Raw genomic sequence first — 25,279 nt, forward strand, 5'->3', positions numbered from 1 at the left:
AGACCCTCAATCATGTGGTTCTCATGTGTTTTCATATCCTCTGAGTTGGTTAGTCTAAGTCCTGAACTAACCCAACACTGAAGAAATGAAACAAAAGCAGGTTTCTTGAGGGATAAAGTTAATGGCATATGATTATATTCTGTTTGTTGAAACGTGCACACTTCCCTGTGTATTCACAGACTCAAGTCCCAGTATATGATCTTTGCAGAAAAATGTAGGGGGCGCTTCCCACCTCACAGGGTGATTATCCTGTCACTGGGGTTTTATCTCCAGCTATTTCCTGTCTAAGATCTTTGCCAGGGCTGTGGTGATCAAGACTAGAGCTGACTTGAAGAAGGCATAGTGAATAGATTAGATCACAGCGCCAGGATTCAGGAAGGTCTCCATGGGCTAAATGAATGACCACAATCTAAGCCGACGTAATTCAGTGGCAAGAGAAGAACACAAGCCCTTTCTTGGACATGGTTCACAGCACGGAGGGTAAGAGTGCTCTCTCACTTACAGCATTTGAAAGGCTGTTATTGAAGAGGGTTTCTAACCTTGAGGTTCACAGACCATTATATGCCTTCAGAGGGCTGCTTGTCAGCCTTTTTGTGTATGGCTGTAGTCTTTTTTTTTTTTTTTTTCCAGGGATAGGGTCTATATAGTTCATTAAATTCTCAAAATAAAAACAAATAAACAGACTTAATACTTATAATTGCAAAAAACAAAAAGAAGTCACAGGCAGATTTTTTTTTTTTCTATATGAGAAAAGACATTTCTCAGTTAAAGCTGTCCAAGATGGAATGTGCTAACATGGGAGGTTTCAAATTTCCAGACTGCTTGGCCAGAGTATCATAGAGGAGATTTAAGCAACAGATGAGTAGTCGAAATGTGCTTTTTGCATTTCTACAAAACAAACAATGTTGTACATGGAAAGAATGCTTGCTTACAACTAATGTGAATGCTGGTGGAATTAGGGAGTCTCAGGGTCAAGGCCCTCAACCACAGAGGCTGTGCAGGAATTGTAAGGGGGTGCCTCTTCTTGGCAGATCCCGGGTCACAGATTGTTAGATGAAAAGTCACCCTTGTGGTTTTGTTTTGCCTTTGGGTCTAGAGGGAGGACTCACTCTATGATGAGTTCCTTTATGATATCTGATAGACAAATAACCCACAAATTTTTGTAGGGAAGTAGGTTGAGAAAGAGGTAGAAGTGGGTAGAGAAATAAAACCACTTTTGTACAGTGGTTAAGAGCAGGGCCTGTAAATGTCCCTCCTGCCTGCATATTTGCTGGCCAATGTGTGATGCTGGAGCAGTCAGGGAGCTTCTCTGAGCTTTGGTTTTTCACATGTGGAATGAAAATGTCAGTAGTACCTACATTATAGGTTATAGAATCAAACAAACACAAAAAGTCACGTGAAGAATGAAAAACCCTGATAATAAAAAATTGGCTATATGATTGTTGTCATTTCTAGCTACTGGTGGAAGATGCTTGAATTCTATTACAAACTCATTTATCCACTGTGTGATGTAAGGAAAATTCCTTACCTCTCTGATTTTATGTTTGCCAACCATAAAATGGTGATTACACTTACATTAGACAAATTAAATACTGCCCTTAAAAACTAAGAGATTCAAAGGATTCTGACCGATCTTTGTTTTGAGGTTTTTTATTTTGCTGCTCTGGGTCTTGGTTGAGGCATGCGGGATCTTCCCCCCTCGTCGTGGCATGTGTGAACTTTAGTCGTAGTATGTGGGATCTAGTTCCCTGACCAGGAATTGAACCTGGGCCCCCTGCTTTGGGAGCACAGAGTCTTAGCCACTGGACTGCCAGGGAAGTCCCTCTGAAAGATCTTTCTTAGGAAGCAGAGTTCAACAATAATTTTAAAAGTTTAGGTTTGTATTAGTGTTTTAATTCTTAATTTTGAAGCAATGGTCTAGATTAGGTTTTTAAATCATCAGCAAGGTATACTGATCTGCCTTATCACCAAGCTTTGTTAGAGCCTCACCTATGTTTTGAATCTGCTGTCTGTAGAACTCCACCCAAAACTTTTAATATGAAACACCTGAGAGAGATTTTTTTTGTGTATCTTTTTTGAGATTACTGTATCTTTTGAGGTTACTGTCTCAAGTAACCTAAGGGCTTCACAGTAATTCCTGATTTGGCCCCCAGTCAGCGCTAGGATTCCCAGAGCCAGAGAAGAACTCTGCCTTCCAAGCACTCAGATCCTTGGACGCCCCCTAATAGATGACAGACTCCTCTCCTGGGATGTTCTCACAACAGGGAGCAACCCAGCCAATTGGCTAGGGAGGTTGGTCATGCTTTGCAGTCTATTTATAAAGTTTTATTTTTGTCTTAAAATGAGGCCTTGCGTATGTGTATTTAATGTGTAAGAATGCATAATCTTTAATTAGTAACTGATGGAGCTTCATATGAAAGGTAATGGGTTTTTGCTTTTAAATCTAGCTTCAAAAGCTGCAATCTAGCTTCAAATGATGCATGTGAGAAAGCATGCATCAGGACAGGCCATTGCTTTGGCCTCTACTACTTGAGGTTTGTGGTAACTGGCTAGACCAATTTGCGCATTTGCTAAGTCAGTCATTTTCTTTATAACGTAAATTAGTACCACACCTGAACATTTAAGAGGCGTAAAAGAACTGCTTGTAAGTGCTTTTCATTATAGATAACCACGAACATGCTCATTATAATTTTTTTCTCAGCAGCTCATTTATTAGCCTAGCAAGAAATCCATTTACCAACGTTGAATTAGCAATTGAAGAAATGTAATGAGAGAAAGCAAGTATCAAGGCGATCATGTTTTTTAGGTTGAACAGTTTCTCAAAGAGTTGAAAATACTAAGAGTGACATCAATCATCAACTTAAAGACACGCAAATGATCTCGAGAGGTTTTTCTTGGCTCTTGATGTCAAAAGACGTTACCAGTACTAGTCAGCTGTTACCAGAGAAGCCAGTGATGAGTTTGAAGTGACTGAAGAATTACCCTGCATGACTTCTCTGTGTGGAACAAATGCTTTCAAGGATATGCTCATTATAATTCACTGTTAATTATTTATCACATCTTTTCTTGAGAGGAATCAGAGACTTTAAGTGTTGACAAGGCCAATCTTCAAATCTGAGTTCTTGGCATTCTTTGGAAAGAATGGTTTTTATTAGGTACTTATCTCCAGCCCAGGCTTCAGCTTTCCACCCAGTCTTCCATCTGCCATGTCCTGCTTGGCTGCTTTTTTAATATATTACTCATGTGAAATATTTAAGAGCTAGTCTATGCTGATTTGCAGATGTCAGATTTTCTTCAGGCTGTTTATCTCCTTCTGAAGTGTCTGGGAAATCTGCTTTCTAGCTGTTCTGTTGAGTTAAAAGTAAAACAATCAGGAAGGAGACAGTCTCTCACATGACTTTCCTTCATGACTAGAAAACATTTCTGGGACAACCAGCAACAGTCACTCCAGTCTGGAGCCATACAAGGAAGCATGCAGAGTCCTGACGCCCATCTCCTCTCTCAACCCGCAAGCTCACTGAGACTTGGCTTCCTCTAGTATATATATAGAACATTCCTTCTGAGAAGGGCTCCGTAGCTTAAAATTTTGCTCTTTGAACCTTTCCTTTCCCAAAGTGAAAGACCTGTTTAGAGAACATTTATACAACGTCTTACATTCAAGAGCAAAGGAACAAAGGATCACAAATATTTTTCAGTGTTGAAGTACTTTGAATTTAGGACTGAAGTCCAATCTTCTGATCACTGTGAAGTCGGGAAGAATGAGCCCCTCCCCTTTTCCTGTGTCCTTGAAAGTCTAGCCATACAGGTCGTCTAAGACATCACCACAGCTCTCAGGGGACTGTATCCCCAGGCCTCTGCCTGCCCTGGCTGGCCTGTCACACATGGGAAGGATCTTCAAGACCTTTTCTTTTAGGACCCAGCTCGCCACCACCTCCCCTATAAAACAGTCCTGTACACTGATCTCACCAACTTGTGGCTGCTGCTCCCCTCACTCTGCGTACTGTGTCCTCTTCTTGTAAAGTCATCTTGCTTCATGCAGGTTCTTGACCCTGACTGGGTGCCTTTCAGGATTATCACACCCAGCGTAGTGCCCTGATAGCTATATACATTTGCAGCACAAATAAGTCTGTAGCACTGAGAGAATTCTAAACATTGGACTATTTTATCAGAGATAAACAGAATTAATGCAGATTTCAGAAATTACAAATTTGGAGAGGTCAGTGCCAGCCAATTACTCTGAAATAGATGGAAGAGAAAGATTATTTTAAATAAGATCAACCTAGAGTAATAATCTTAATCAATTATGTATATCAACAAATAACACATACCCAGTCAAAATTAATGCAAAATGTAAATAGGAAAGTTTTTTTTTTGTTTAAGCAGATGTTGTTTCTTACTTTTAAGTAGAAAAAATATCTCATACTAGGCTTTAAAAATGCTGCCTGATGGTAAGTCTTCATTTTAACTCAGCTATGTGGCAGGAACTGTCAAGGCTTTTGAGAACTGCTCCTTTTGAAATACTACCTCTGATCTGATATTAAAGAAGCATTTTAGACTGACACTGGTGAAATAAATATTTTTGTTTTCAGGAATTTCATAGGAATAAGAACAATATATACTTTAAATGGTAGAAGTAAGATAAACATAAGGTTATATTAATACACTAAGTAATTATGATCAAGGCTGATTAGAATTATTATACTACTTAAATCAATAAAACATTTAAATAGGAATGCAATTTTATTACATTTGGCCCTTGTACAACTTGCGGTTGGAAGCACCAAGAGCCCCCAGGTTTTCCACTCTGCACAGTTGAAAACCCAAGTATAACTTGGTCCTTTATATAAGTGGTTCCTGCATAGCAATGGTTGGATATCTGCAGATACTACCAACCATGAATTATGCAGTATTTACTGTGGTATTACTGTAGCATTTACTGTTGAAAAATATCCACATATAAGTGAACACTTACAATTCAAATTCTTGTTCAAGGGTCAACTGTACTTTCAAATAGAGACAGGACCTGGATCTAGGTTAACATGCATTCTAGTAGAGGTTGTTTTTAAGGAATATAGAATGGTCAGCAAATCCATAGTTAGACAATGTGGCACTGATTCATCTCACCACAGAAATGTTTCCATTGGCATATATTCAATCCAAACTTCAACACAATTTGTCCATTCAAGTAAACATAAGTTTTGAAATTGTGTCTACTCTTCTTGCTTCTTGAAAGATGTGCAAAACAAAAGTTTACAACTAGGTCACTTCTAAACTACACCAAATTTTCAGTAAAAGAAAAGATTGAATTAATGAGAAACTGAACATTTTAAAAGTTGAATGTGTATGGTGGGGGAGAGGTACTCAAAAACATTATTTACCATTTCATTTACAAATGCAAGTCAATTTTAAATGATTTTTAATCCGTATATAGAGAGAGATGGGCGTGTTAGGATACCGAATTTTAATTCCAAAAGAAAGTATTCAAAATTGCAAGTTCTGATCAGTGACTCAGCAAATCACAAGGTCTTTCCACGTTGTCAGCATTTGTGTCACAGGATTCTTTGTTTTGCAGTTCTCAGGAGTGATCTCTGAGACTTGTGACAGCCTTAAGAACCTGGTACATTGACCTGAGACAATGTGAAATAAAAATGAAATATTCTCCAACCATGTGATGCTTGGACTAAAAATAACACATGTGCATTTTCCAGTTCTGAATTCAGTAGATGGCACAACGTGGGTCGAGTTTGAGAAAATAGGTGAGGGGGAAGGAAAGGAAAGGAAAGTGAAGTATTCTCCCGGAGAAGGAAAAGTAACTGGAGGGTGGAGAGGGTAAAGATACAAAGAAGCTCTTATTTTGTCTCACAGTTTGGTTTTGAAACCCTTGCTCTCTCTTGAGTGTAGTTTATTTTAGAGAGTACAACCTCTCCCCACCTCAAATCTGGCTAGTCTGGTTTCCCATCTTCAATGTCATTTTACTAGAAAGAGGGGTTGATTTTAAGAGCCATGGTGGGCAGGAAGCTTGCTGACCTGGGTCCTGTTGGGAAAATTAAGGAATTTATGGTGAGTCCACCCTCCCTCTGAGCGCTTTAGTGCTTCCAGATATTCTTTCTTTTCTTTCTTTTTTTAAAAGTTTCATTTCTTTTTCTTCATTGGGATGGTCCCAATTATTTTCAAACCTTCTGAAACTCTTTATCCTACTCATCTTCTCATTCAAGGTATATGACTTTATCTCTTAAGTCACAGATACAATAAAGCCCATTTATTTCCCTTTCCTATCCTTCCAGCATGAATAACTTCACCCACCACTCCCTCTGCTCTTTCTGTCTCCCTAAGGGAATCCTTTCTCTCCCTTTTATGACTTTGTTCAGTCGGTTATTGTTGGCTCTTTTAGAGCCATTAAGGACTTTACAGAATCGCCCCTTGTTTCTGCCTCCAACTAGAGTCATCCCTTGGTATCTGTGGGGGATTGGTTCCAAGATCCTCCGAAGATGCACAAATCCACAGATGCTCAAGTCCCTTAACTAACATATAACCTAACACACATACTCCTGTGTGCTTTAAATCATCTCTTGAATACTTACAATACCTAATGCAATGTAAATGCTGTGTAAATAGTTGCTGTGTGCAGCAAATTCAGTTTTGCTTTCTGTAACTTTCTGGAATTCTTTCCCAGAATTTTCTATCCAAGCTTGATAGAATCCACACATGCTGCTGCTAAGTCGCTTCAGTCGTGTCCGACTCTGTGCGGCCCCATAGATGGAAGCCCACCAGGCTCCGCCGTCCCTGGGATTCTCCAGGCAAGAACACTGCAGTGGGTTGCCATTTCCATCTCCAATGCATGAAGTGAAAAGTGAAAGGGAAGTCACTCAGTCGTGTCCGACTCTTAGCGACCCCATGGACTGCAGCCCACCAGGCTCCTCCGTCCGTGGGATTTTCCAGGCAAGAATACTGGAGTGGGGTGCCACACATGAGGAACTCCCAAATATGGAGGGCCAACTGTTCTGCTTTATCTTCTTCCTTTTGACACCAAAATGTGTATAAGATTTGGCTCTATTTTCTCTCTTTGACTTCCTGATCTCTCTTTGCAAATTGACTTCTATCACCACAACCCCTGAGAAAATATGCTGGTTAGGATTGCTAATAACTTTATTACTGACAAGTCCAGAACCTGTTTCCAGGCCTTACCTTCCTTGACTTCTTTGTAGCAGTTACACTATTGATCATTTTTTCTTGATTTCTACAGTGTTACCTTTTCTTAGTTCTCTTCTTACCTGTTCTATGGCTCCTTCTCAATTTCTCTCATTCTTTCTGTTTATTCACCCAGGATTAATTTGGAATTGCTTATTCACTTTCATGTTCTCCCCCTGAGATAGTCGTTTCATGCATTCCCACCCTATCAATAATTACCACCGTGCCATCAACTGCCAATATCACATTATTTCTCCTACATTACTTCTTATTTTGAGCTCCATTTAGGCATTAGTGACAGTAGCATTGACCTCTATATGACTACAGACAATTTATACAAGTTCCTGAACTTCTGTTTTTTTCCCAGCTATAAAATGTTGCTATAAGATTAAATAATACAACATTTATTGTCATGTTCTGGGATAACAAAGGTCAATGAATATTATCTTTTATTACTTATGCTTTGTTGAAAGAGTTGAAGGTGAGAAACAATTTATGTATTACCTACTTATGTAGCTATCTTTGTAAGCTTCTTGAGATAAGCATCTGTGTCTTATAATAATGTGCACACCCAGGCATCTCTGCTTGGCACAGATGTGTTGTGGAGGAAGTTGGAATAGAAGATGTCAAAGAGGGGAAACACCACATCTGCTTACAGATGAACTAATATTGTGGAATAAATAGAGAGTATGACTGCCGGTGACAAACATGATGATTAGCAAAAATGAGGAAACAGAACTAGTCTCAAACTAAGCAACTCAAAATGCTGAGTATTGTTCCATTTCAGATCAGTCGCTCAGTCATATCCAACTCTTTGCAACCTATGGACTACAGCATGCCAGGCTTCCTGTCCATCACCAGCTCTCAGAGCTTATTGATCCATTTAAATACCAGCATATTCCAAATAAGAAGACATTGCCTTGCATCTTGTGCTGGTGAATTAGTGTTTTCTTTAAATTTATGCATTTAGAAGTATTAATAGGTAACAAATTATGTATTTTTCATCATATAAATAGTGCAGACTGAACTATGTTGAAGATATGATTTTCTCAGTGTTTTGTTACACTGAACCTCAAGCATTATAAAAATTAATTTATTCATTGATTTAACAAATCTCTTTTGTATATTGCTCTGTGACAGGCTTCCCTGGTGGTTCAGATGGTAAAGTGTCTGCCTGCAATGCAGGAGACCTGGGTTCGATCCCTGGGTCGGGAAGATCCCCTGGAGAAGGAAATGGCAACCCACTCCAGTATTCTTGCCTGGAGAATCCCATGGTCGAAGAGGCCTGGTAGGTTATAGTCCATGGGGTCGCAAAGAGTCGGACACAACTGAGTGGTTTCACTTCACTGTGCCAGGCATGGATGTATGATGGTATAGAATATTACAATACACAGATGCTGCCTCAAGAAACTTAAAAATATAACTACATAATGAGACAGAACATGTGATAGACATGTGCAACAGGTAAGAATGGAGATCATTTCACTCAAAACAGTAAGCAGAACAACCCATGACTAGAGCTTGCCTTCCTTGGCCAAATGGCAGTAACAACTCAGGAAGGCTGATGAGTTAGCTATCCCAGACATCTCTCTCTGGGTCAGTATCTCAAGAGAGCCTTCGGCTTCTGTGGAAACAATATAGAGACTCCTCAAAAAATTAAGAACAGTACTACCATATGGTCTGACTATTCCACTTCTGGATATTTATCCAAAGGATGTAAAAATGGTCATTTGAAAAAATACATACACCCCTATGTTCATCCCAGCATTCTTTATTATAACTCAGATATGGAAAAAACCTAAGTGCCCACCAATGGATGATAGAACAAAGAATTGTTGTGTAGTCACTGAGTCATGTCCAACTCTTTTGCGACCCCAGGGACTGTAGCCTGCCAGGCTCTTCTGTCCATGGGATTCCCCAGGCAAGAATACTGGAGAGAGTTTCCATTTCCTTCTTCAGGGGATCTTCCCCACCCAAGGGTGGAACCCTCATCTCCTGCATTGACAGGTAGATTCTTCACCACTGAGCCACCAGGAAAGCCCAGGATAGAGAATAGTGGAATATGTATACAATGGAATAACACTGGCCATAAAAAGAGAGAAATCTTGCCATTTTCAACAACATGGATGAAGTTCAAAGTTTCATGATAAATGAAACAAGTAAGAGAAAGACAAATATCATATGATTTAACTTATATGTGGAATATAACAAACAAACAACAAAATAAATGAATAAACCAAACCAGATAAACATGTAGATAATGAGAACAGAGTAACGATTACTAGAGAAGAAGGGACAGGGAAGAGGGCAAAAGGAGTAAAGGGGGTCAACTGCTGGGTGTTGGATATAAGCTAGTTTTTTGCATGGTGAGCACACTGCTTACAGAAGTAGAAATATAATGTTATACACGTGAAACTTACATAATGGCATAAGCCAATCTTATCTCAACTTAAAAAAATCTGTGGCTCAACTCAAGACTAGAATCTGCCATATTTTCTTCCTCCTTACCAGCAACACTTCTCTTTTCTGTATCTTGTTCCACAGGACTGACCTCTCTACCAAACCATTCCCACCCCACACCTAATTGCACTGTACTGAGTCTTGATCTAGGCATGTCCCAGGATCTCAGAAGCCTGGAGAGTTTTCAGACCTGGTTTGATCTCAGGTCTCAAGTCAGTCTTCGAATAGTTGAAGACATTGAATAGGATTAAAGTATTTGCTTGGGGAGTTGTCTTGATTAATGATAAAACCATTAGAAAGATAATCTGGATTTTAGATATTAGAGGCTGAAATGGTTATTATTTCTTTCATTCTTAAAAGGTTTAAGAATAAAATAGTATCTTCAAATGTTTGATTAAATGAATCTTATTAATTAGGTGCAATAAATTCAAGAAAAAAAAATGGGGAAAAATTAGTATTTTACTCTTCAGGTATTGAACCTTCTGGAATAGTTGAAACTTATTCTTATATAGAAATCTGACTTAAAAATGAGTCAGCACTCCTTGTATTCTGGTCAGGACTTACTGTTGAACTGAACCTTGTCTTATGAGGGAAGAGCCAGTGTTTACTTCCTTCTCAAAGGAACTGACTACAGTGTTTCTATTTTGGTAAGACACATAAACAGGTTTCAATGAGAGCAAAAAAAGCAGAGCATAACATGGTTGGTGATTTAACAAAAATGGGGATGGCCGTGGTCAGGGGAAAAACAATTCAGATCTATTTATTAGTACCACTTCCACTGACTCTCAATGATCCTGCTTTTAAAGTTGTCTGAAGAAGGAAAATTAGGCTGTTTTTGAAAATTCACTCGATTTGAAGCTTATGGTAGAATCGCAGCAGAAGTGACTGATAGGGAGTACTGAGGTAATGATCCAGTATTTGCTCAGACTTTACCTTCCAGATAACATTCTCTGCCGAATTTGAAGTTTCTGTACTTCGGACTACACACAGTCATAGTCAATATTTTCAAGAATAAAGGATGAGATGGATTTTCAATTACCTTTCTTTGAAGCCTGAATGCTTAGTCTGTGAACATGATGTTGTATTTGCTGTCTGAGCTTTTTTTCCCCCCCTCATTTTAGGAAATTAATCTACCAAGGCAGCCACATCTTACTTCTCACTGTCAAAACAGGTAAAGCTCGGCTGTGAGACTGTGAGATATAGGCATAGGGGCCGAGGCAACATCAGCAGCATAGGCTTCCCCTGTTCTCAAGAGTGTGAATATAACTAATACAACAATCTAAGTGCACTGCATTGGAAGAGATTTATTGGAAACTTACAGTTCGATGGCTCATTCATTGAACCAATATGAATTGGCCATTTACTATGTTGACACGGCCTCTGACCTCACAAAGCTTGTAGTCTAATGGTGGAGACCATCAAGTAAACAGACATAACCAGGAAACACTTTGGAAAAGCGAAACACATGTAATTTTAATTCCCATTATATCATGTATAGCTCCCCACCACGCATGTACACAGACAGACCGTACGATCCAAACTTGGGCTGAGGACGTACTGTTATAAGGAGGAACAAAAGCTGGGGGCTAAAGAGTGTCAGACAAAAGCACAAATAAGTGCGAGTCCCAGTAAGAGCATTCGAGGAACCGAAACAAGTTCAGCATGACTGAAGCGAGAAAGGAAGTGGTAAAAGATGAGGATGGAGAAGTTGGCAGAAGCTAGATTATGTAAGGCCAGATAAGCACTGTTACCATGCATTTGGTGTATTTGACGAATTGAAAGGAGAGCACTATGATTGGAACCATCTCAGTGCTATAGTTAAAAGTAGTTGATAGTTAAAACTAGCTAGTTAATAGTTAAAATTATAGTATAAATTAGAATTATCAGTATAAGCAGTGACCACTTTGAACATTAGAATTCAGTAAATTGATCCAGCTTGGGGAACTATGAAATAGCCAAGGATGTTCTTATGATCTGATTTGGATTAGTGTCTTGGGTGAGTAAAAAAAAATGAAATGGAATTTAGGTGTTTGTTCAAGTTGTCTTCATACTGAATTGGATATAGAAAAGTGATGGACTCCACACAGCAGCCCCTGGGTGGACATTCACAAATATTCGAGGGCTTATTTGCAATAAGAGTAGGCTTAGTCTCTAGTTCCAAAAAGAGCAGGAGAAAGTCTGTGAAGCAGCTCTGAGTATTCTCCTCTCTCCCTAACTAGGGGCACCTCTCTAGAGGCAGAGGAATGAGCATTCATTTAAGAGGCTCTGAGTGTAACCCCTGAAAGAGCTGTAGGCCCCATAATGGGGTTGAAGGCAGAGTAAGACAGGCCTATGCAGCACTATGCAAGGTAGTTATTATTTAACCCATGTGGGTCAGAGGCATCCAGAGAGCTAGTCTGTAGTATGTACCTAAGAAAGAGTGCTATGGGTCAAAAAAAAAAAAAAAAAAAAAAGTCAGGATCCAAAAATCAAGAAGGAATCTAAGAGTCCAGGAACAAGATGAAGAGAAGTTTAAAGTACAGTAGTGAAGGCGTCTTGTTCAGTCACTAAGCCGTGTCTGACTCTTTGTGACCCCATGGGCTGCTACACAACAGGCTTCCCTGTCCTTCACCATCACCTGGAGTTTGCTCAAACTCATTAGATGGTTGGGCGGCATCACCAACTCAATGGACATGAGTCTGAGCAAATTCCTGGAGATGGTGAAGGACAGGGAAGCCTGGCATGCTGGTTCTAGCCCATGGGGTCACAAAGAGTTGGACACGACTTGGTGACTGAACAACAACAATGGCATGTCACTGAGTCGGTGGTGCCATCCAACCTTCTCATCCTCTGCTGCCCTCTTCTCCTCCTGCCCTCAATCTTTCCCAGCATCAGGATCTTTTCTAATGAGTCGGCTTTTCGCATCAGTGGCCAGAGTATTGGAGCTGGGGTCCAGGCCTGGACTTTTTGCAATGAGCAGAATAACAATGCTTGGCTTCTCCTTTATCGGGCATTGATTGTATCTGCAGAAATCAGTCAGTCTCAGTTAAGACACAGGGTCATGGTAGACATGTACAAAAGTGAGAACACTGCTAATAGGATGGTCTTCACTGATCACCTGCAAGAGCAATCATCAAGAAAATTTGTAGTAAACCAGAGAAGTGCCTGTGATCACACATCTGGAACTGCTGACATTGGGAACTGACAGAGAAACCAAGGAAAGCTACAGCTGAGAGCCCCAGGGGGATATGGCCCCTGGAAGGGCCAGGCTGGGAGGCCACATGGCTTGGTGGTCTCTCTCCAGCTTTCTCTGAAATTCCAGTGGAAGTCACTTTTGATAGAGAAGAGAGGGGTAGAGATGGAAATAAATTGGAACAAAGAGACCGCCAGCTTGGACCAGCTTGGACCGGGCAGAGGAATGAGCATTCATTTAAGAGGCTCTGAGTGTAACCCCGAAAGAGCTGTAGGCCCATAATGGGGTTGAAGGCAGAGTAAGACAGGCCTATGCAACACTATGCAAGGTAGTTATTATTTAACCCATGTGGGTCAGAGGCATCCAGAGAGCTAGTCTGTAGTATGTAACTAAGAAAGAGTGCATAAATCAGGAAAATTAGGTACATGGTGATAGTGTATCCTGGGCTTCCGGCAGAGGGTAAGAGAAAAGATGGTTACCTAGGCCTTTGCTTACACCCAAGCAGAAAATACATTTACATAAAAGTCATTCCTTCTATTTAGGACCAAAAACAATTTGAAGGAATTTCTGGCAGAGTATGCTTTTTTTCTTTTTAATGCCTACCATATGAGTTATACTTAGTGATTTGACTTTAGATACAGGAAACCTGTTTTTCTTAAATGAAGACAACTTATGAGTTTGTTAAAATAGGGAACTAAATATCCCTGAGTCTTAAGTTTTAAAATGAATAGAAACACAAATATATTAAGTAATCCTGCATGTGTCCTTTTGCTGGTTTTATTTCCATAGAGTACATTGTTTATCTTTTTGGAAAAAGAATTAAAATACATAATGCTTAAGTAGTATTATAGTGATGTTATTAATTGCAAGAATTAAATGAACTTCAGTTGGCTAAGATCTTTGATAAAATTTTAGTAAGTACAACCTTTAAGACAAATTATATTGAAAGTAAACAGGTATGAGGAAGAGAAAAATATCTCTAGTTAGGTAAAAGTAATAAATGAAAACAAAGCTTAGATCTGAGTTTCTAGGTAGGACAGAAATAAATCATGTTAGATTCTATATTTCTTGTGATCTAATATAATTATACTTTTGTATTCAAAGGGACATTTCATTTTCTCCAATACTCTGAGAAAAATTTGTCACAGAAATTATTACATAGGAGACATTTAATAATATGGTAGACAGTGCACTCAATTCATAGTTTGAGGAGATGCAGAAACAGTCTTCAGATGGTTATTTCTTATAATAAACCTTTCTAAAATAGAAAGGAAAATGTTAAGCTATGCTGGGAAAGCATGTCTGTGTTGTGCTCAGTTGATGGGTTGTGTCCGACTCTTTGCAACCCCACGGTCTGTAGTCCACCAGGCTCCTCTCTGTCTGAGTAATTTTCCAGGCAAGAATACCGTGGTGGGTTACCATTCCCTACTTCAGGGGATCCTCCCAACCCAGGGAGGAACCCGTGTCTCTTGTGTCTCCTGCACTGGCAGGCGGATTCTTTGCTACTACTGCCACCTGGGGAACACCATATCTGTGTTGCTGCTGCTGTTGCTGCTAAGTCGCTTCAGTCGTGTCCAACTCTGTGCGACCCCATAGAGGAAGTTAAAAATGCATTTTTTAAAATGTGATCTGATTGCTGCAGTGATAAGCTGTTGAGAAGCTATGGTAAAGAGTTACCCCCTCAGGATTCAGATGAGCTTGTGAGAAAAAGAGCAGAGAAGAGGGTTCAAAACCAAACCTACTCCAAAATTGCAAGATTCTGAGTTATAAATGGATAGGAGTTCCTCGTATAGTCACTGCACGGCTAGGAAGCAAGGTCAAAATTTTTTAGGCTAATTACAGAGCTTTTGCAAACTCCCACCCAGATGGAGGTTCCTACTTACATTTTCATAGAAATGGATTATGAAAAAAAAAAAAAAAGCTTTGGGAAAAATTAATAGTAGTGGTTTTTGCACAGTAAATTGGCTCCTGATGTTATTTGAAAAGAATATAAAGTACTCATTGGCTATCGGAATAAAACCTACTTGAACTATCATTTTCCAGCCATCCTATTGACACAGCTGTCTTAACCTTCATGTGGCAAAGTGTGTGCTCACTAATAGTCACTGCTCATCACCATTTTGCTTAGAGGAGTACCTCACAAAGAAAAAACTGTGGTAAAGACTTTTTTGGACTTCCCTGCTGTCTCAGAAGTAAAGAATCCATCTGCCAATGTAGAAGACACAAGAGATGAGAGTTCAATCCCTGGATCAGGAAGATTCCCTGGAGAATGAAATGGTAACCCACTCCAGTATTCTTGCCTGAGAAATCTCATGGACAGAAGAGCCTGGCAGACTGCAGTCCACAGGATCCTAAAGAGTCAGACACAACTTAGCGACTAAACAATAAAGACTTTTGTATTTAAAATTAATTGAGATATTAATAGGTATAGATTCACATGCAGTTGTAAGAGGTAATATAGAGAGATCCTGTTTACACACTTCCCAGTTTCTCTTTGTGATAACATTTTGCACACTCTAGTGTATCATCACAACCAGGATCAGGATAAAATCCACTGATTTTATTGAGATGTCCCCAGTTTTACTTGTACTCACTTGTGTGTGTGCATGTGTGTTTAGTTGTATACGATTTTATCACATGTAGGTTTTCCTGTGTCTGTCACCAGTCATGATACTGGACAAGTACCTTTCCCATTGCCCTTTAATAACCATATCCCCTCTTCTCCCCTGCATACCTTTCACCCTATACCTCACCCCTGGCAACCACTAATCCATTCTGCATTTCCAAAATCTTGTCATTTAAAAAATATTATGTAAATGGAATCATATATGATGTAACCTTTAGGATTGATGTTTTTCACTCAACATGATTCTCTGAAGGTCCCTCTAAGTTGTTGCAAATATCAGTGAAAGTAAAAGTGTTAGTTACTCAGTCGTGTCTAACTCTTTGCAACCCCCTGGACTGTAGCTGGCCAGACTCCTCTGTCCATGGAATTCTCCAGGCAAGAATACTGGAGCGGGTTGCCATTCCTTTCTCCAAGGGATCTTCCCAACCCAGGATCCAACCTGGGTCTCCTGCATAGCAGGCACTCTTTCCTGTTTGAGCCACCAGGGAAGCCCCTTGCAGATATCAATAGTTAACTTATTTTTATTGTTTAGTGGTGTCCCATGGTAGGGAACAGTTTGTGTTGAAAGACATCTGTTTTAACTTTTTGGCTCTTACAAATAAAGCTGCAATGACAATTTATGTACAGCATTTGGTGTGGGCATATGTTTTAATTTCTCTAGGATAAATGCCCAAGAATGTATTTGCTGGGTTGAATAGTATTGTTTGTTTAGTTACATAAGAAACTGCCAGCTGTTTTCCAGGGAAGCTATACCTTTTCACTCCCTGCCAGCAATGTATGTGTGATCTACTCCCCGCACATCCTCACTAGCATTTGGTTGTTACTAATTTTATTTTAGCGGTTCTGATAGGTGTAGTGCTATTTCATGATCATTTTAACCTGCATTTATCTGGTAGCTAATGATGTTCAATATCCTTTAATGTTCCTGTATACATGGGGTAGCGAAGAGTTGGACACGACTGAGCGACTGAACTGAACTGATACATCCATATAGCCTCATCAGTGAAACATCTGTTCACATCTTCTGTCCTGCTTTGTATTTTAAAGTGTACAGCTTTCTAACTTGTTGTTTTTAAATTGGAAAATACATTGATACCATATATGAGTTATTGGTCATTGATTCATTTCAAACAGATGGCAACATATGTCCTACAGACATAATCCTTTTATTTGTACTCAAGAGTCCCCTGAGTACACAGCAAAAGAGAAATAGCTTCCAGAACATTCTCAAAAAAAATTTTTTTTAATTTTATCAATTATTGGTGATCCTTAGGGATTCTAACTGGGTTTCCCTGGTGACTTAGATGGTGAAGAATATGCCTACAATGCAGGAGACCAAGATTTGATCCCTGGGTCAGGAAGATCCACTGGGGAAAGAAATGGCTACCCATTCCAGTATTCTTGTCTGAAGCATTCAATGTTCAGAGGAGCCTGGAGGGCTACAGTCCATGGGGTCACCAACAGTCAGACACATACACAGCGATTTTAATTATTTCAGTTAAATGTTTACTAAATTAGATCAGTAATGGAAAATAAATTTACTTTTTGACAAAAATACATTTTGGTTGTAGAATATACTACACTGCCCATTGACATCTAGGTTTAGCTAGAAGAAAGCTTCCAAAAAGAGGCAGCAGGATCTAGAAGATGTTGAACCTGTGTTTGGGGGCCAGACTCAGCAGGCTTGCAAGACAAGTGCCGATTGCCAACCTGCGGTGTGTGGTTTACTATCAGTGAATGGCAGAGGAGAACTGCCGGTGGCAAGAGGCACTGGAATCTCATCTTGAGCAACCTCAGCACAGCCCAGCATAACACCAGTGGCTGGGTGCTCAGTAGAAGTCTCTCTGCTGTTAGAGGATGAGGGGTGAGGAGTGATGACCAGGGTAGAGAAGATAGTGACATCTCCCCTGAGCCCTGGGGCCATACCTGTCTAGGGCCCAACATAGAGGAGATGTTTCCAAGCCAGTGAAGACAGAGATGGATTAAATGGACTCACAAGAGGTGTTAGGAAGGAACAGGACATGGCTTTAAATAATTGTCTGGGAAAAGAAGTCTGAATGAGAGGAAAGCCCACACTTATATTGAGAAATATTACATCTTTCTTTCTTCCTTCTTCCAGTAACATATCATTGAAAGTTTCTTTTAGAAATCATAAATGCTGGTGTGGGACTTGTTGATAGTGGGTAGTGAGGAAATGAATGATCCATTTATTTATTTATTTTGGAGACTATATTTATCAGACTATCCACCCTCCTCTTCAAATACTCTCTAAGGACCAACACCATCCCAAATTTAAGGGAGAAAGAAATTCTAGACCAATAGAGTGAGTGACCAGCTGATTTGGGGGATGGACAAAAAGTCCCCCTATATTTCTCTATCTCCCTCCTCAGCTACCACACTCTTTTACTTGTAGTTTTCATAACCAAATGTCTTAAACAACTTAGTTCCATTTCTTTATTTCCTCTCACTCTTTGGCAGACATTTGTTCCCATCTTGCCTCCAATATAGTTCTCTCTGACTTAATGCCCTCCATGTCACTAAACCAATGAGCATTTTTTCAGTCTTCACCTTACTAGACCACTCAGCAGCAACTTTCCCCCTTCTGACTCTTAATGCCCCTCTTATCTTTCTATCTCTTGTTTTTAGACTTCTCCTCTTCTATTGAGACTTTAAAAGTTAGAGCCGCCCAAAGCTTATTCCTCAACCCTTTCTCTTAATCTACATCCACAGATATGGGATGGTACCCAGACCTCTTTTGAAACTAGCAAATCCTCTCCATTGAATCAAACTTGCCATGTTAATCAAACTTACTGTTTTTCACTTTTGCCTCTCAGCTCACCAATTCACTCCACAGTGTTATCTCAAGAAAGTAATATTGTCATGTCTCTGCTCTCAGATACAGACTGCTGCTGCTAAGTCACTTCAGTCGTGTCCGACTCTGTGCGACCCCATAGAGGGCAGCCCACCAGGCTCCGCCGTCCCTGGGATTCTCCAGGCAAGAACACTGAAGTGGGTTGCCATTTCCTTCTCCAATGCATGAAAGTGAAAAGTCAAAGTGAAGTCGCTCAGTCGTGTCAGACTCTTTGAGACTCCATGGACTGCAGCCTACAAGGCTCCTCCGTCCATGGGATTTTCCAGGCAAGAGTACTGGAGTGGGGTGCCATTACCTTCTCCAGGCTGGTTCCTGCTTATTTCTTTGACTGTCTCCAGTTCCAGGCTCCTTCAACACAGCCTCCTTTCAGCTGTTTCTGTCTCAAAGTCTTTGCTAAAACATTTCTCTCTGCTACGATCCTCTCCATTCTGCCCCCAACTTCATCTCATTGTTGCTGTCATGTATTAGTCCAAATGTTACTTCCCAAGGAAAGCTTTCTGACAAGACCAAAATAAGTCTGCATTTCATATGCTTCAGAGCCACCTGAACTCTTAAAGGCTATTCACTATTTTAATGTATTTAGGTAATTAGTTGATTGAGTTGTGTCTCTCTTATTGGACTTTAAGTTCTAGAAGAACATATGCCTTGGCTCTTAGCCCTCTCTGTATCTCCAGAGCCTAGTACAGAGTATGAATGAAGAAACCAACTCATCCTGGTCATTCAGGAACGTGAAAATTTTCCCCATGGCTCCCAGGTCCACAGACTGAGGCTTCCTTGCACAGCCAAGGGCATGAGGATCCTGGGATTAATACACTGGCCTGGTAAGTCAGCATGAATTGTGACTATCTCATGCTCAATTGTGCCAAGTTCAGCTTCTAATGATCTTCTTTTCTGATTATTTAAATAATTCCCAGAGGCCCTGCTCAGCTAGGAAGTTGTCTCAGATTTTATTTTTCAAATGTTTTAAAATGACATTTGTAGAGCATTTTATTATTTGTAAAATATATATATTTCCATTATGGCATTTGAATGCTCAGCCATCCTAAGAAGTGGCATATTATGCATTCTTAATGTCAGATGTCGAAAACTGAGGTTTAGAGGTTTTAAGGGACTAGCCCAAGGGACTGAGCAGGGACTTCATCCCAGATTTTGCAATGCCAAGTTCTGTCTTTTCCCAACACTAGTAATTGCTCTTGGCTTCTCTTCACTTGGTCAAGTCTGAATTTGAACGTTTGTGGTTAACAAAACCACAAGAATGATGTAGCTTTCATCACAGTTACATATATGGCATATACAAAATATATCACAACAGACACACACACACACATTCCTAATTCAGGAGAATACTTCCAGCTGTATCAGTCTTTCTTATACTTGAGAGAGATATTTGATTTACAAAGACTTTAGATGTTCATTTCAGAAGCCTATTAGCTACTACTGAAAAATGAAAAATATGGAAAAAAAAAAAAGAATTGCAGTGCAGAAAATTAATCTCTTTGATTTTGGTTTACTAAGATTTCTTTTTTAATGTGACATCTTTATTTTTTAATATAAATTTATTTATTTTAGTTGGAGGTTAATTACTTTACAATATTGTATTGGTTTTGCCATACAGCAACATGAATCCACCACGGGCGTACACGTGTTCCCCATCCTGAACCCCCCTCCCACCTCCCTCCCCATACCATCCCTCTGGGTCATCCCAGTGCACCAGCCCCGAGCATCCTGTATCCTGCATCGAACCTGGACTGGCGATTCATTTCATATATGATATTATACATGTTTCAATGCCATTCTCCCAAATCATCCCACCCTCTCCCTCTCCCACAGAGTCCAAAAGACTGTTCTATACATCTGTGTCTCTTTTGCTGTCTCGCTTACAGGGTTATCATTACCATCTTTCTAAATTCCATATATATGTGTTAGTATACTGTATTGGTGTTTTTCTTTCTGGCTTACTTCACTCTGTATAATAGGTTTCAGTTTCATCCACCTCATTAGAACGGATTCAAATGTATTCTTTTTAATGGCTGAGTAATACTCCATTGTGTATATGTACTAGTGCTTTCTTATCCATTCATCTGCTGATGGACATCTAGGCTGCTTCCATGTCCTGGCTATTATAAACAGTGCTGCAATGAACATTGGGGTACACGTGTCTCTTTCCCTTCTGGTTTCCTCAGTGTGTATGCCCAGCAGTGGGATTGCTGGATCATAAGGCAGTTCTATTTCCAGTTTTTTAAGGAATCTCCACACTGTTCTCCATAGTGGCTGTACTAGTTTGCATTCCCACCAACAGTGTAAGAGGGTTCCCTCTTCTCCACACCCTCTCCAGCATTTATTGTTTGTAGACTTTGGATCGCAGCCATTCTGACTGGTGTGAAATGGTGCCTCATAGTGGTTTTGATTTGCATTTCTCTGATAATGAGTGATGTTGAGCATCTTTTCATGTGTTTGTTAGCCATCTGTATGTCTTCTTTGGAGAAATGTCTGTATAGTTCTTTGGCCCATTTTTTACTGTGTCATTTATTTTTCTGGAATTGAGCTGCAGGAGTTGCTTGTGTATTTTTGAGATTAGTTCTTTGTCAGTTGCTTCATTTGCTATTATTTTCTCCCATTCTGAAGGCTGTCTTTTCACCTTGCTAATAGTTTCCTTTGTTGTGCAGAAGCGGTTTACTAAGATTTTTATCAAGAGTGATTTCCCCTTAAAGCTAGCTTTCTGGTGACAGTTATTATCTAAATCTTGGCTATACAAATATTTCTTTAAAAGTCACATGTAAACTTAGGTCATGGTTCTAAAACCAATACGTTAATATGATTAACACATTCTCTGTGGGGTTTCAGAAAGAAAAAAAAAGGATGTTAAAAGGAGCATGCTCAATATACTTGCAAAGTACAGACACTTGTCCAGACAACATCCATCATATTAATAAGATTCACCCCTGATTTAAAATCGTTTCCTTCCTTTTCCATGGCAAAGCACACATGGAAAGCTGGCAGGAGGTGATGGACCTGAGGGCTCCAGGAGTACCAGTCCACAGCAAATCTCTCTGAAAGCAGAGGGGATTCATTAAAAAAAGAAAAAAGAAAAAGGCAGAACAAAAGAACAAACAAAAATCCTCCCAGGTCACTGGAAAAGAACATGACACTATTTTAAATATAATTACCCTAACATAGAACCATTTGATTTTAGAAAAGTTAAACTGGGGAAAAGTACATCTTAGGATAGAGGAAGCCTGGTAGCTAATTCTGTGTGGCCAATTCTTTTGTAGTTTACAAACATTACACCAAATCTTGGATGAAGGCATATCAAAGAGATTTTGCTTACCAGATATCTCAGATGAGGGAACATCAGGCCCTGTGAGCTTCAACACTGCTTGCCAAACATTCTGTGCTATTGTGCAACTCAACATATTTTAAAAGATGGAATTTTAAATGATGTGTACTTACTGACAACAAGATATTTCTTCCTTAAAAAAATCCTTGAACATTTTAGAATCTCATTTAGATTCTTTCTGAATGAATAGAGAAGAATCAAGCAAAAACCTTTGTATTTTTTGTATGGTTTCTTTTCAGGCTTTGAAACATTGACTTCCATGCTCTAAAAGAAACAGTAACGCATTTCTGAAATGCATAATGTGATTTCAGATAGATGACTTAAAAATAGATTCACAAAATAAAGATTAATTCATTTACACAGAAATGGTATTTATAGACTCTCTAGCATTTATAACCACAGGAAAATTTGCTATAAAAAATATATGGATTTGATTTGGTAAGCTGAAAAAAATGATTTCCTGTTTATATCCCGATGACAGTGGAATGCATTACCGAAAGGTGACCTGTTAATTCCACATTGAGGATGACTCTCCAGATATTGGTGAAGCGCACAGTGCAAACAGTTTCACTGGCATTGCCTCAAATAAAAGTTTAAGTGCTTTTAAACTACTAATATTCTGCTGAAAGTTCTTCTCTAATTTAAGCATAAGATTAAGTTTTGTATTACTAAGAAAAATCAGTAGTCTAAAATTTAGAAAGTTTTTCTGAATAGCAGCAGTTGGGAAAAAACTATAAAGAAGTAAGTGGGATGGTTTTAATTCAGAATCATATTAGAAAAGCCATTTGTCTCTGTTTTCTGTAAATTCCTTCTAGTCCAAAAACATCTTGTCCTATAGTCAATGGTTTAGAAAAATCATGCTTTTATTTATTTTTTATTTTTTTATTTTTTAGAAATCATGCTTTTAAATGAGATCTCTAAAAATATAGTCTGTTGTCTGTATGGGAAAGTCTATAAAGAGAATTTTCATTATAATGAGTCATTGTTTTTAAAAGCCCCTATATATTCTTTGTGGTATCTGTATACCAAATGCGGAGAAGGCAATGGCACCCCACTCCAGTACCCTTGCCTGGAAAATCCATGGACGGAGGGGCCTGGTAGGCTGCAGTCCATGGGGTCGCTAAGAGTCAGACACGACTGAGCGACTTCACTTTCACTTTTCACTTTCATGCATTGGAGAAGGAAATGGCAACCCACTCCAGTGTTCTTGCCTGGAGAATCCCAGGGACGGGGGAGCCTGGTGGGCTGCCGTCTCTGGGGTCGCACAGAGTTGGACACGACTGCAGCGACTTAGCAGTAGCAGCAGCAGTATACCAAATGCTGAAAATAACTAAATTCCTTTGTTACTGATAAATTACCAAAAAGTTGAACATGTTTAAACAAACGTTTTATTGTTTTTGTAATTTTCCTCCTAGTTGAAAAATGGTCAAACCTTAAGCAAATATCTTCAACTGGGTCAAATATAGTTTGACTTTGTTATTGTTTTTGTTCTTGTTGTTGTCATTTAACATCTCTTGTCACGATTGGCTCCATTGGAGATGCCCAGAAATGGATTCTTAATGAGTGAGATCACATGGTTGGATTGAAAAGTTTGTGTCCCATCTCCAGAGATGACAATGTGTGGCTTTATATGTGATACCAAATAGCAAGAATAGAATTGATTCTGTTTGATAGTAACCTGAAGTCTTCCCTGGCAAAACATATTCAGAAGTATGAAGTAATATTTTAAAAGTTTTAATTCTTTTTGTTTCAGAATAAGCCTGTGGAATTTAAGCCTGAAGCTTCTATGAGGAGGTAAGCTGCCTTCAAAGATCTTAGCCCTTTTTGTATCTTTTACGTTTTTCCAGCAGAGAACTCATACTTGCTACAAATTCATATTTGTTAGTTTGACACAATGTGTCCTGAATTCAACTAAGGAAACTGTCCTTTAATGTTAATACTCTTTCCCTTTTTAGAGTATTCACCATCCACCTTCTCAGTCTCAACAAGGTCGATTTATTTTCTAGGGAAATTTTCTCTTAGATGGCCACTGCTGATGGATTAATCCACTCACATGATCTGTGCTGGACTTCCCTGGTGGCTCAGGTGGTAAAGAATCTGCCTACAATGGGCGGAGTGGGGGGAGGACCCGGGTTTGATCCCTGGGTTGGGAAGATCTCTTGGAGAAGGGAGTGGCAATTCATTCCAGTCTTCTTGCCTGGAGACTTCCACGGACAGAGGAGCCTGATGGGTTACACTCCATGGGAACACAAAGAGTTGGGCCTGACTGAATGACTAACACACATGATCCATGCTAATGGATATTCTCGCAGGTAGGTAATTAGAAAGGTCTTTGACTTCCCTCAAATACCAGGTGCAGACCTTGCCTCTTGGACTGAGAAACCTTTCAGTGAGTCAGAGGAACAGGTTAATTGTGCTTAATCTTATGTAAATCAATTACTGGGAAATATTTGCTACTTATTGCATAATCATTCTCCCTGTTTCTCCATCAGCCTCCATATTCCACTCATGCAGCAAAGATCATTGAAGAGAGAAAACTCTACGACAGTGTTTACTTTCCACTCAACTTGAGAATATTCGTCTTTGTGCAGCGAATGTGTCCACTTATAGGCAAACAAGCTAATATTCTGGAAAAAAAAAAAAAAAGGAGTTGTATTAATGAACCACTGTTCACACAATAAATTCTGTCTTTTCCTTACAGATAGGATGTGATTGACTTATTGACATTGCACTGGACACTAGAACTTATTTGATTTCATTAGTGATGGTGGATTTTCACAGAGCCATCCACCTTGCATGCCTCATTGCTGGTGACCTTATAGGCAATTTGAGGCACACTTGGCAGAGGGTTAGGAATCTAAGTGCGAACTGGAAGCTTTAGTCTTGTGCAAGTGTGTTCTTGTTTTTGAGATGATGTAAACAGAGTCGGTGGAGAAGGCAATGGCGCCCCACTCCAGTACTCTTGCCTGGAAAATCCCATGGAGGGAGGAGCCTGGTAGGCTGCAGTCCATGGGGTCGCTAAGAGTCAGACACGACTGAGCGACTTCACTTTCACTTTTCACTTTCCTGCATTGGAGAAGGAAATGGCAACCCACTCCAGTGGTCTTGCCTGGAGAATCCCAGGGACGGGGGAGCCTGGTGGGCTGCCATCTCTGGGGACGCACAGAGTCGGACACGACTGAAGTGACTTAGCAGCAAACTGATAACACAGCAGCGACATCATTGTTGCTTTTAGGAAAACCTCATTTAACCACTTACAAATGAATCAGAACAAACCACACCTAACCAAATTGTGGGAACAGATGCTGCCTCTCATTGAAAGCACCCAGATAACCCTTCTATCTTCTCCATTTTTAATTTCTTTCCACATTCTTTTACTTCCATTTTGAGAAGTGGCAATGTTTAGAGAAGTCTTCTAAGTTTCTTTTTTGCCATTGCCCTAATGCTCCCTACATATCTGCTGCTGACTTAAAATAAAAGCAAACGGTTTGTAGAATGACTTACCTTGGCTCATTTATTTAACTACTAGACAAAATACTGTCTGAACTGTTTCCACTTGAATTTTGCCATGTATTCATTAGCTTGATTACACACCATTTTTCAGAATAGTTGTTTATTGAAAAC

At 39.6% G+C, this 25,279-nt stretch overlaps 1 long non-coding RNA gene across 1 annotated transcript; it reads left to right on the top strand.

The window, feature by feature from the left end:
• On the top strand, positions 1–24,353 carry LOC100848294 (uncharacterized). Its single transcript, XR_233506.5, has 4 exons — positions 1–480; positions 23,409–23,449; positions 23,662–23,967; positions 24,148–24,353. It is a non-coding gene; the product is annotated as an uncharacterized lncRNA (long non-coding RNA).
• The last annotated feature ends 926 nt before the right edge of the window (positions 24,354–25,279 follow it).

The sequence above is a fragment of the Bos taurus genome, chromosome 2 (assembly GCF_002263795.3).
Source record: "Bos taurus isolate L1 Dominette 01449 registration number 42190680 breed Hereford chromosome 2, ARS-UCD2.0, whole genome shotgun sequence".
NCBI lineage: Eukaryota > Metazoa > Chordata > Mammalia > Artiodactyla > Bovidae > Bos > Bos taurus.